Raw genomic sequence first — 12237 nt, 5'->3', positions numbered from 1 at the left:
TTATGGGTCGAAATAGACTCCGTCTGCACCATCGACTGTCTAGGGGTCATCCTTAAATTACGTAAGGCTTTTTGGGGGAGGGGGAGGGGGTCGCGAATTTCTTACGTTTTCTTACAAGGAGGGGAGTCAGATAGCGTCTTACGTAATTATTGTTTAACCTAATTTTAAATACAAATTCTATCATTAATGTTCCAGAAAAATAGTTTTAGTTTCAATTTCCCGAAAGCAAGTTAAATGAATTATATAAACCTTTAAAAGAATTTTAATAACTAAAAAAATTAAGTGTAAAAAATATTACGTAAGGAGGGGGTTGGAATATCAAATCTTAGGAATTCTTATACTGGGGGAGGGAGGGGGTAAGAATTCGTAAAAATTACCCTTACGTAATTTAAGGATGGCCCCTTATCCATCATCCAAAAGTTATATACTATATAGTACTACACGTTGTATTTCTTATAATTTGTCGAATTCATTTAAACGAACTGATTCTTTCTTCCCTTCCGTCTGTTACAAATTATAACGTAAATCAGGATTGTATCGGACGGTCCGATCGTTATTTAAATAGAACAAATGATCCGTGCTGCGTCTCTGGTGCACATAGTCGATTACACATTTTGTTTCACGGCAGGATCTACGCGGGGTTTACGATGCACGACTTCCGGCGCGTTGTTTTGGAAAAAATCGGATTTGCTGGTTAATCCGCTGTGCGCGGAAACGAATTATCGTGTTACTGCCGATGCTGAGCCAACGGTGAGTTGCTAGCCTCTACAGAAGTTTCGATAGATGATGTTATATTTGACTCGTTGTCAAACGGGATAACAGAAAGTCAGAGAAATTACCCGACTACCCTTGCATGTTTGCTGCAAGCATACGAGTGAAATTATTATCGATATCTGTACCGTGTAAAGCAGTTTGTCTAGTCCTGCCTTATTCCAGTTTAAATCGTACCTGTGAAAGAAAAAGTAAATTAACAAAAAATTTTATTCGTTTTATATTAGTGTCACAAGCTTATAAGTTTTTTTTTTAAAGGAAGAAAATTATTGTGTGACGTATTGCAGTAATTTACAAGAGTAGAAAAGTAGAAGCGAAATGTTATTATATTTTTTAATTTTAATCTAGAAAATTTGAAGATGGTGTTATAACCGAATTTATAGCTTATAAATATCATTTTTATGTACCCGTTTATTATGTTAGATGTGGAGTTAGTATACCTACTGTACTTTTAATTACTTATCTCGCATTTCAGATTTTACTAGGTAGTTTTTCACAAATTTCATTATTTTTAACATGCAATTATACTTCTTTATAATGATACCCGTCAAAAGCATTTTTCTTCCCTGCAGTATAACATTTCCAGCGTAACGCACTTATTTTTTCTGCTGCCAGCATAATATCTGTACGTTTCTCCTGTGTGACGTTATGAAGCATACATCTACTCTATCAAGTTCATACTGGGTTATTATGAAAATGTAAGTTACGAGCATAGCGGAGGGGACATAAAAATCACTCCGGTCTCTTTTCTACTTTAATGCGCGACCCAACAATTATTCAACACTGAAACGGCTCTTCAAATTAAAATTAAGAATGGAAGAGTTAATACGAATATCGAAAGGAATTAGTCGAGTTTTGAGAAATTTAGGCGAAAAAATCAGAAATTTATAAAAACTTCGAAATTTAGAGGAATGGGCTGTATTTAACTCTATTCGTGGTTCTACGTAAATTTAATTTTAAAATTCAAGGTGATTTATACATTCGAGCACAGAAAAATAAAAGGCAAATTTTTCCCATTTTTAGTTACGCAAGATCTTACTTCCAAATTCGTGAATTTTGAAAATCTAAGTTCAAATTCGTTATTAGCAGTCAGCAAAACCCCTGGAAATAATTATTTAAATTATCGGAACGACATAAAAGTTAATACATCGAAGCGTATGGGCTGACGCGTTAATGAATTTTCACTTCTTTCACCTCTCATACCTCAGAAACTAATTCTCACCTCAACTTGAAAAATTATCGGGATTGATGTCCCATCATAAGCTATCATTTGGCACAAAATTCCGTTCCAAAATCGTGGGACCAAAAAGGGGCTAAAAAAGACCTCATTTTATTGTCACTCTTTCTCCCAATCCCAAACGCACAATCCTTATTCATATCTACTATCACCACACAATACACATAGCTGTCCCTAAAACACCCAATCCTCTTTATTCCCATCATCCCCTACAAAACAAGCATACAAGCAGCTTTACAAGTTTCGCATCAGTCAGTACCTACGAGGGACTCTTCGATGCCTGCGAGGATCGTTGAAAATTCCGTCCAATAACCGTTCCGCGTTATCAAAAACACGTACGCTGTGAACTATATAAAAACGAACAAGGTGACGCGGCAAGCCCCTAAGCACAATATTTCCCGCTCGATCCCCCGGCCTCTCCGCCGCTCCAGCTCCCCCGCGGTAACGGGCCATCTTTTCGAAGGAAATTCGTGCACGAATCGGGCCCGGTATCGCGGCCGCTATCTGCCGTTCAAACAAATGGAAAATTTCCCGGTGGCAGATACGGCCATCCAGTCGGCGTTCACGCTGAAAAACGGCACGGAAGCCGTTTCATGCATTCCGCCGTCGTTCCCGGCATATCGTGCGCGGCCGCACGTGGAAAAACAAATTCGCGAATAAATAACGTTATTTACGAGGTCGGCCGGCCAGAGGGTGCTCCCGGCGTCCCTTCCAAGGCGAAAGGGATGGAATCGTTCGGGGATCGAGTCGTTCGCAGTCGAAAGAGGTGGAGAGAGCTCGCCTCGGATTTGAATAACTTGCCCGTGGAGCTGGCGCACGCCGGCTGACGGTTTTCAACGCGAAAGGGGTGGCTGCCGAGCGGGATGCACCGGGGAACAGGGGCGGGGAACGGGCGGGGGAGACAATTGAGTGCAGCACCGCTACACGATTCAGCCTGTGTAGCGTCGTTAATTTTTAAGCAGCACAGCGCCCCGCCACGTAGAAAGGAATTGAAAGGCTGCTAGGAATTATCGGGGACGCCATTGTTCCTCCCCCGACGCGCCGCGGCAAGATGAAATCTTGGACAGCGTTGCTGAACGGCGGTCGCGGATTTTTGCTTTAAATTTCGTTACTGGGAAACACTTTGGAATCTGTTGGCGAAGCGTTGTTGCGTAGGGAACGGTGTCAGGATGTAGGAAAACACTAGTGCTCTAACTGGGGATGGGTTTCTCGAAGCGTTGGAACCTAGAAACGTCTCGGCACCCAAGAAAATTTCCAGAATTTCAGCACTTATATGGTAAATCCGGGAGACGGTGTCGGGGCGGAGAGTTTGTCGAGTCGCTATATTTCTGACTCTATGCGTAAACACGCGCTAAAGCGCAGACCAATTACTTCTCTAGAAGCCAAACAGTTGATTGAATAGCGTCAGTTCGCTTCCTTCTGTGCTTTTTTTCTGGACTTGTAGACTATAAAAGGTAAATTGAGGTTACATTTAACCTCTTTTGTTAAACAGCGGTGTACAGAATCGTAATTAAAATATACTTCTAAGTTTAGTTTCGTTTAATTTTTGGGATAATAAGATACTAGAGATATTGAGGGACAATGCAGCCAAAGTGTTTGGCCATTTTAAATCTTCCTCTCAAAGATAACGAGAAAGGAGAGATGGTCGAGTTATGATTTTGTTTATTTTTTATTATTATTTTATTATTATTTTTGTTTATTTAGTTTATTTATTCAGTTGTGTATTCATTTGCCTTGCTAATCGCCAGTAGGTAGTTCACTTTTTCTTTGATGCGTTCTTCACTTGTTTAGCGTAAACAAATTAAATGGCAATGAATCTGTAGTTGTATTCACTCATAAATAATTTTGCTTCCTTCCTTCTTATTTTTCCATGAATAATTATATGAGCGGTCTCTGCCAACGAGGAAAACCACTTCTCCCGGCACCTCGGGAGAGGTGGTCAGATGTTATGACTTCAGTTTTCAACCCGATTTACAGTAAATGTTGTCATAAAGCAAATATCGACCAGTTTTTCCGAATCAGCATAAAATTCTGAACATATAGGTTCGTTCTGATAAAATTAGTGATATCTATATTAAATAATATAATTTGAATTTCGACCGTAAAAATTGTTCTAATTAGAAGTTCTAATTAAGTTCTTAATTGACCGAACCAGTGCGCCGAAATCATCTCTTCTGATATCTATATTAGTTTTAATGTCCATTTTATATTAGGTCGACTACGTCTCCTGGATTTACCCTATGCTTTCCACAAGGACTCTTCAATTATTTAGGAAGTAGGAATTATTATTTAGAAAATTATTTAGAAATGGTAATTTCGCGTGGAATTCCTGAAAGTAATGGCTTCGCGTGCACGAAAAGTTTCAAAGTAGTAATGTTGCGTCTTTATTTAAAATGCGTCAGCAATTCTTTCTCCCAGTCCATAGCGTTATTCCAATAATCGTGAAGGATGCTCCTGTTGAGAAGCACGTCGCGCGTATCCTATCGATCCCCGTCAAGACGTCGAATATATTTGCGCGATAGAACGAAATCACCATGCTCTCGTTGTGGTTGCGTCAAAAACTTTTAAATCACGTCCGATAAACGTGACTAAACGCTTAAGCTTCCAGTCGGAGGGACCGCGATTCGCGGGTTCAGCGGAGAATTTTCAAGTAGCACACCTCGTGGATGTTAACCCCCCCTGAACGACGCGGTCTCCAAGAGTTGCTCCAGAAAAACGTAGACGAAGACAGTTTCGAAGACTGCATTTTTATTCAGGCCACGATTAAATGATTCGGGCGTGATGGACCTGGGGATGCTGCACTGTGGTTGCATAGCCGTATTTATTCTTTGAATGAGAGAAGCACTCGTATGAAGGGGCTACAGTTGTGTGCATAGATATTCTATAAAGTTTTTAGAGAATTGAGGAAAGAAGAATCGAAGCTACTACTTAGATATGTTAATACCTTTTTAACCTTTAATGGCCGGGATTTTTTCATTGAAATTTTAAATTTTATTTACTTAAAATTTATGTATATATACCACCGAAATGGCCGACAAAGTATCCAAATTTTTACGTGGCCACTGTAGTGGTCAGCCCCGCCTTCTAAGGGTTAACATATTTGTTGGATGGTAAAACATTGATTTCAACGCGAGAAGTAAAAGAGTAACCCCAAAATCAGGCCTTTTATAGCCCCTTTTAGGTCCCACGATTTTGGAACTGAATTTTGTGCCAAATGATAGCTTATGATGAGATATCAATCCCGATAAATTTTCAAGTTGAGCTGACAATTATTAGTTTCTGAGGTATGAGAGGTGAAAGAAGTGAAAATTCATTAACGCGTCAGCCCATACTTATTTCCAAAGGGGTTTTGCTGACTGCTAATAACGAATTTGAACTTAGATTTTCAAAATTCACGAAAAAAAAATCAAATGGCCAATTCAACATTGTGGACGATATATTAAAAAAGCACCTACTACACAGACATTTATATTTCTTGATTTTTCTTGATAAATTCGTTATTAGCAGTCAGCAAAACCCCTGGAAATAATTATTTAAATTATCGGAACGACATAAAAGTTTATACATCGAAGCGTATGGCCTCACGCTTTAATGAATTTTCACTTCTTTCACCTCTCATATCTCAGAAACTAATTGTTTCATCTCAACTTGAAAATGTCGAGTGATTGATGTCTCATCGTAAGCTATCATTTGGCACAAAATTCAGTTCCAAAATCGTGGCCCCCAAAAAGGGGCTATTTCTTGGATCACTCTTTAGCATTGAAGTTATTTTTATAGCGTACGTGTGAAAAACAGTAATTTGGAACTTTCTTTTGCCCGCTGCTGTGTTTCAAAAATACCGATATAAATAGACAAAACAAATAAAGCTTTCTTCCTCTTTTGTGCGAATAAAATCTATCTTTTGCAAGAGTTTGGAAAACGCCATTAAACTTTATTCCTCCAAGGAGTGCGTCCTTTTGAACAATATCGTTAAGGTTGAAGGGCAGTTATCACGTTACTGTCGCAATTTCCCTGATTCGACGATACTATCTCGTAAAATTACGGAGCATTCCGGACTCCCTGATCGCGGCGTGAAGTTAATTGGAACGTAATTAACGGCGATCGTAACTGCGCCCTCCTATAAAGATCCACGAGAATCACGATGGTTTTCGGAAAGGCGAGGTAACTCGACGACAAGCGACCCATTACGGCTTTAAATTGGCTTTTCTTCTATGCTGGATCCTGATCTTCCTTATCTGCGGCGAAACTACCTCTAGTTTCGTGGGGGCGGTTCGCGTCTTTACGTTCGAAGAAATTTCTGGTCCTCTTTGATGAAACTTTCTTTCTTTCTGCCGGTGGAAAGAATCCAAGGCGAGGTCTGAATTACTGTCGGGAGAAAACCGACAGGAAGATTTCAATCCGTCTGAGTGGGTACAATTAACTATACGGAGAAATGATATAGTAAACAATTGCTACGATTTATTGTTATAAAGAGTTTCTCAAATTCTAATTGAAATCGTTGTGCAAAATCAAAACTAATTACCTAGTTATACACCTGTCCTTTAGGAATGTAAATTATAGCCCTTGATTTATAGAGAAATTATCGAATACAAATGGGCGTCAAAGGTTCAGCGAAAGCAGTATATGCTACGTTAAACACAGGGAGTTTAATCACCAAATTAAATATATCCCCAACATTTGATTTAATTAGCTAAATTCCTTGGATATTGGATGCCCCAGTGGAAGCGAATCGGGCACGAAAATATCGACGGCAGAACGAAGCGAATTAAAAGGATTTCGCGAAAATAAAGGGTAAAAAAAATGGGAAAAGTAAGTAGCGAAACGTGAGGGCAAGGTATCGCGTCATTACAATGAAACAAAACGATGGACTGAGTTAAGAGCAAGCAAAGAACAAAGCTACAAGACCATTAAGATAACAGGGGATCCTTTTTCGTTAATTTCCCCCTCTCCGTCAGAAACTTTATTTCAATGAAGCCGCGTTATCGCGCGCCCGTTCTTTGCGCCTGAAAACAGTAATTTACCATTCGAATGAAAAGAAAACCGCGGTGGATTCGGACACACCGGCGCGAATAACAGTTCCTGCGGTGTTTGTGTACTCTGCTGGATGAATCCGCGCATTTTTCACAAGTCAAACACCTCCGCCTAAGAAGATCGCCGAAGGAGCGCGCAGGCAGCGAAGGGATCACGTGATCCGTTTTATTGCGACTTAATTTATGCCCTGTCGTCTCTGCACCTTTGCTCTGTGCCTTGGTCCTTTTTTTTCGGAGGGGGCAGGGAGGAACTTTAAATCAGCTCCTACGATATTTCACTCGTGAAAGCCCGAAACACCGGTAGCGGTGGTGGCCTTAATAAATCATGAGCAACGAAGAACGCGCGCCGCTTTAGGCCGCCTTGTAAATCCGAAAGAAATTCACAGGTGTTTTCTACTGGCGATGAATCCCACTCTGCTTCGTTTATATCTACTGCTAGGAGGCTTCGAAACATGTTTCGTTCATTTGATACTTGGCTGGCATTTAAGGCTTTACCTGCTGCTTTTTTACCTGCAAAAATTTGGACTGTTTTTTTTTATATTTATCAGTGATCAGATTTGACTGTTGACAGGTTTCTAATTTATTTATAAGATGCAGTTGTGAAGGTCAGTAAGAATTAGGGAACGGTTAGGAAATTTGGGGAAATATAAGTTTGCTTAAAAATTTAAGCTTTATTTTATAGCTTTTTATAAAAGCAAAATTTATAGCTTTATTTAAATCCGAGCTTTGTTGATTCGTAGAGGGACTTCTAGGGAATATTTCATATTCATTTATGCTCGTCTAGATATTTTAGTACAGGTTCTTAAGTGTATAAAATATTCCAAACTTTTAATGTCTACTCGTACCTAATAATGACTTTAAGTTTCATTAATCCACTCAGCACAATGGTTTGGGAATACGGAATTCTATACATTTGTATACGTACTGTGAGATGGGTTTACTAATACACTAATTTCAGGAGAATCAATGCGTTTGTGTTACAATTGACGATTATCTTCATTTAACCAAAATTGAAAAATGACTATGCACGAGACTTTTAAGTAACGGAGAAACGTGGAAGGTACTTATGATTTACAGTACGTACTTAAACACTTAGGGTTGATTTACACTAGCAATCTACTCGAGCTCTAGTCTGCCTGAAGATAAATACCCCTCGCGTTCATAAAAATTCGTATAATTTACAGCAGAACGGTCGTATAGAAAGTGATATCTTGTCGTCTGCGGTAAAAATAAAGCTTGCAAAATTTCGTACCACTGAAACCTTCGATTAAAAAAAAACTGAATAGCACTTAAATGATTTTTGGTTGAATTGTACAAAACGAAGTTGGAGTACATTGCAAACACAATTAACCACATCTACCACTCAGAGATATAAAACAGTTTGTGCGTGCCAAATTGCACCTATTCCTTTCAAAAGTAGTAGCAGTTATTTTTGCCAACGTTACAGCTGTCCCGCTTCTGCAGGAAACATCAAATAGGATTCAAAGAAGAAAAAGGTATCAGCTCATAATGCTTAAATAAAAGCGTGTAACATCTGATAACAATTATGCTAAATAGTTTATGGCAATGCATCTCTAAAAGTAAAATGTAAATTTTATTTTAGAAACCCCCAAATTATCGATATATCATTGTTGTAACACAATTTATCAAAATGCTTTTCATTACTTTTACTAACGTAAGATAAATTTTTATGACGATCGAAAATTTCCTAGCACCTTTTTTTATCAAAATTAGATCCTTCAATATTACATTCCCGTATTCAGTACGCTGTGTATATTGGCAATAACAATTGGTACTGTAACAGCAAGCTGCAGGTGCTTTACTTTACCTCAGGCGTTTATCATTTTTTTTTCACATTTACTATTATCCCGTCGATTTATTTTCTCAGGGAGAGGGTAAGGTTAGTGTAGGATTAAGAGCGTTGTTATTTTAGTTCCTCGATAAATATCTACCCACACATATCTATCCCCGTTGATATTCACAGCGGAGGAGCTTTTGAATACGCTGGCCATCCTCTGTCTTCCACTTTTTCCCCAGTTTTATTTTCTTCCCTCTATTATCATTCTCTCTTCCTACGGTGGCGAGGCCGCGGGGAAACTAATTTAAATCGTAATGGCCCAGTCGGTAGCAGTGTGGAACTACGAGTTTTTGTAAGAACGCCATTTGTCTGCCGCGTGCGCACCCGGCAATTCCGCGTCCGAAATTTAGAAGACCACGTAAGAAGAGAGAGCTTTTCCGTGGCACGATTGTGGCGACAATCGCAATTGCGGAAGAAATTTTTCCTCGGAGTACGAGCTCCCCGTTTGCTCGCACGTCACGCGTTTTATCGTATATATCAAACCGTTTAACGTATAATTCGTTCGCGAGCCCAAAGGGTGCGATACTTCCGAGGTAACTAAAAAAATATGCCCTTGCTAGGTCTATTAAGGGGACCGTCCGGTGTATTCTTAAAAGTTTGAACATTCGAAAAATTAATTTAAAAAAAATGATTTTTATACCGGACGGTCCCCTAAAACAAGAATTGGTTTCTTGGAAAACGAAATTTTGCGATCTATTAATCTATTTCTACTTGTATCGAGGATTTATTTAATCTTCCAAAAGCTTTGTGCACAAATTATTTGCGAATAGATTGTTATGAAGTACGGATGGCAGAGTTTGAATTTCGCTTGTTTAAATTTTGTACGCAATCGTTTTGTAATAAACTTTAATACTTGATAGTATTAAGGTTGGTAGGAAAAGTTCGAGAAATATGTAATTATAGGTAGCATGGGAAGTTTGGGTTTTAAACACCCCCCTGTAATTAGGGATTATTTGTAATAGGTGAAAGTTTATAAATTAGAGAATACCATAGTACTAGATAAAGCAGATACTGTTTTGCATAAATGATTGAAAATGAACTTAATTGAGAAAAATTAAAAATAATGTTAACCGAGTCGTTCAATTCGATATTAACAAAATTTAAATTTGTTATTACACAAATAACAAGGACTGAATAATTTAATGGCAACAGATGCAATCTTTCCTTTTCAAATTCATTGAAACGATTTGAATTCAAATTGGTTGCGATGATAAAATCCACTTTTCTCTTTCCACGAACTGTAAACGGAGTTAAAATTCGTGTGGGTTATTTTAATACCAAATATAGAGGTCAAAAGGTGAATTTTGAACGACTTTCCTAAATTTCTTAGTTACACGTATCTATTTGACACAAGAGAAGATGCAAGATAAGAAACATGGTGAATATTGATCCAAAATTTGCATGGCCCAGTTATGGCCTTTGATTATACGTTTCTCTGATTGTAGGTTTCCAACTAAATTGCCTTTAAGAAACGGAGTATTAGATATCGAAAGTGACCTCTTATTTCCCAGAGCAGAAAATTACTGTAATAAACGTTTCTTTTAATATTTTAGCACCTCACCTAATTATATAATAGAAGTAGTCAAAGGACTACAAACAGAAATCTTAAAAACAGTAGATTCGTCACGTTCGTAACTAATATTGAAAAACCCACAGCTGTAAAGTGTGACTATATATCTACTGACACTGTTTCTTTCTTTTATTTCCTATAAATACTACGATATAATAGAATTGAAATCATTCATTTCTAAAATATAACGAACTTACAGACAATTTACTTTATTCGGCTCAAAATGTATGCTCACAGTTCACATTCCGAGCGCAGTGTCCTCAAAATCAGGAAATTAGAAAAAGTCTAAAGAAGGAAAATATTAAAATCGAAATTCAAGAGTTTTTGCAATTAACGTTTGCTTCTGATGCAATTGGCGCTGCCATGTCTGTTCCAGGCGTCAGGGTGTCTACCAAAGTTTTTGGTTAATGCGTTGGGCCCTCCACAGTGGCGACAGTTTCTGCGAAATGGCCGGGTAGAATCGAAGAACACCGCTCAGTTGCGTAATTGTCAGCGGAAGATCGATCGCCGAGTTGGAGCCATGACGATCAAACGAAACGCTGGATTCACTTTCTGACGGACCAATTTGAACAGCGTTTCCTCAGCCAGCGCTTAAGCAACTATCGTTATCTTTACGGTTATACGAATATCGAGACACTGGATGTCGCCGTTGGAATTTAGACGCAACGCTGTCGTACGCTTCCTTGCACCCGGAAACGGTCGTCCGGAATTATCGAGATATTAGAGAGATGCAGAGAGAAGAAGGCTAATGATGATTGAGGGCACTTGGTACGTTGCCGTTGGATCAAATGAAATTTTGGAAATATGGCGAAGAATCCATTTACCAGAGGTCACAGATTTCAATAAACTTTTTTGTGATTTTAGGGTGAACATAAAGCAAACGTAGTTACTTGATTATTTCTATTGACAGTTATTATTGGCGAGGAATGTCATCCGTGAAAAAATTCTTCAACACAGTCAATTATCACTTACACAACGTTATACAACAGAAGTTAAGGGGTTATACCTAAGTAGTCAGGCGACCGAAAAGAGGCGAATATTTGCGAATTTTTTTTGAAGAAGCGGAAGCATATATTCTTACAAAACTTTTTGCACTTAAAAGAGCAACATTTGAAGAACATTTGGTAATTTTTTCGTAGAAAAATATTTACTTTTATAATAAAATAACAAGCGACATCCAAGAAGCATTTTTAAAAGTTTGCTTTTGCGGTGAGCACTGCCATCCGGAACTAGATTATCTAAACTCAAAAAATAAAGATTAGACTTATGTCGTATAGAATGGGAGAATGCCCGCCGACTAGATCACATTTACCAACGTCAGGAAACCACTCCAGTACTAATGTTACTAATATTAATGTGCACGGGTATCAACTTTAAACTTTCTCTTGTCCGTCACTGTATCAACGCGAGGACGCGCCAAAACCTTGCGCAAGATGCAAATCATCCCTCGGCGCGAGAACACGCCGGCACCGTTCAGCGCGACAGTTACCGTCATTACATGATTCAACGTCGTCGATTCCATAATTTTCGTGTCTCATCACGATTACGACAGTCTCTGCGCGGTGGGGCATGTCGGACACGGGCCAGGACAAGTTTCTTGCTTCGTCAGCTGGACGAGCACGACATCCTATAATCGGCGTGCACGATTCCGCGGACTCGTAATGCACTTTTAACGCTTCGAGACAAGTGGGGTCCGGGATCCATTAGAATCGGCAGACATCCAGCGTTTCAGGTCGCTAGCGGAGGAGGAAGACAAGCCTGTGTACGATCA

The 12237-nt window shown here is 38.9% G+C and overlaps 1 long non-coding RNA gene across 1 annotated transcript in view; it reads left to right on the top strand.

Moving 5' to 3' along the window:
• The window catches only part of LOC143366108 (uncharacterized), a 46103-nt gene extending 34882 nt beyond the window's left edge, over window positions 1-11221 (top strand). Inside the window, exon 3 of the long non-coding RNA XR_013084665.1 lies at window positions 10843-11221. This is a non-coding gene — a long non-coding RNA (uncharacterized LOC143366108). The remainder of the gene's footprint in view (window positions 1-10842) is intronic.
• Window positions 11222-12237: the final 1016 nt, after the last annotated feature.

Source organism: Andrena cerasifolii, chromosome 2 (assembly GCF_050908995.1).
Source record: "Andrena cerasifolii isolate SP2316 chromosome 2, iyAndCera1_principal, whole genome shotgun sequence".
NCBI classification, from domain to species: domain Eukaryota; kingdom Metazoa; phylum Arthropoda; class Insecta; order Hymenoptera; family Andrenidae; genus Andrena; species Andrena cerasifolii.
The sequence above is the reverse complement of the archived record's forward strand: the minus strand, read 5'-3'. Positions and strand labels throughout refer to the sequence as shown.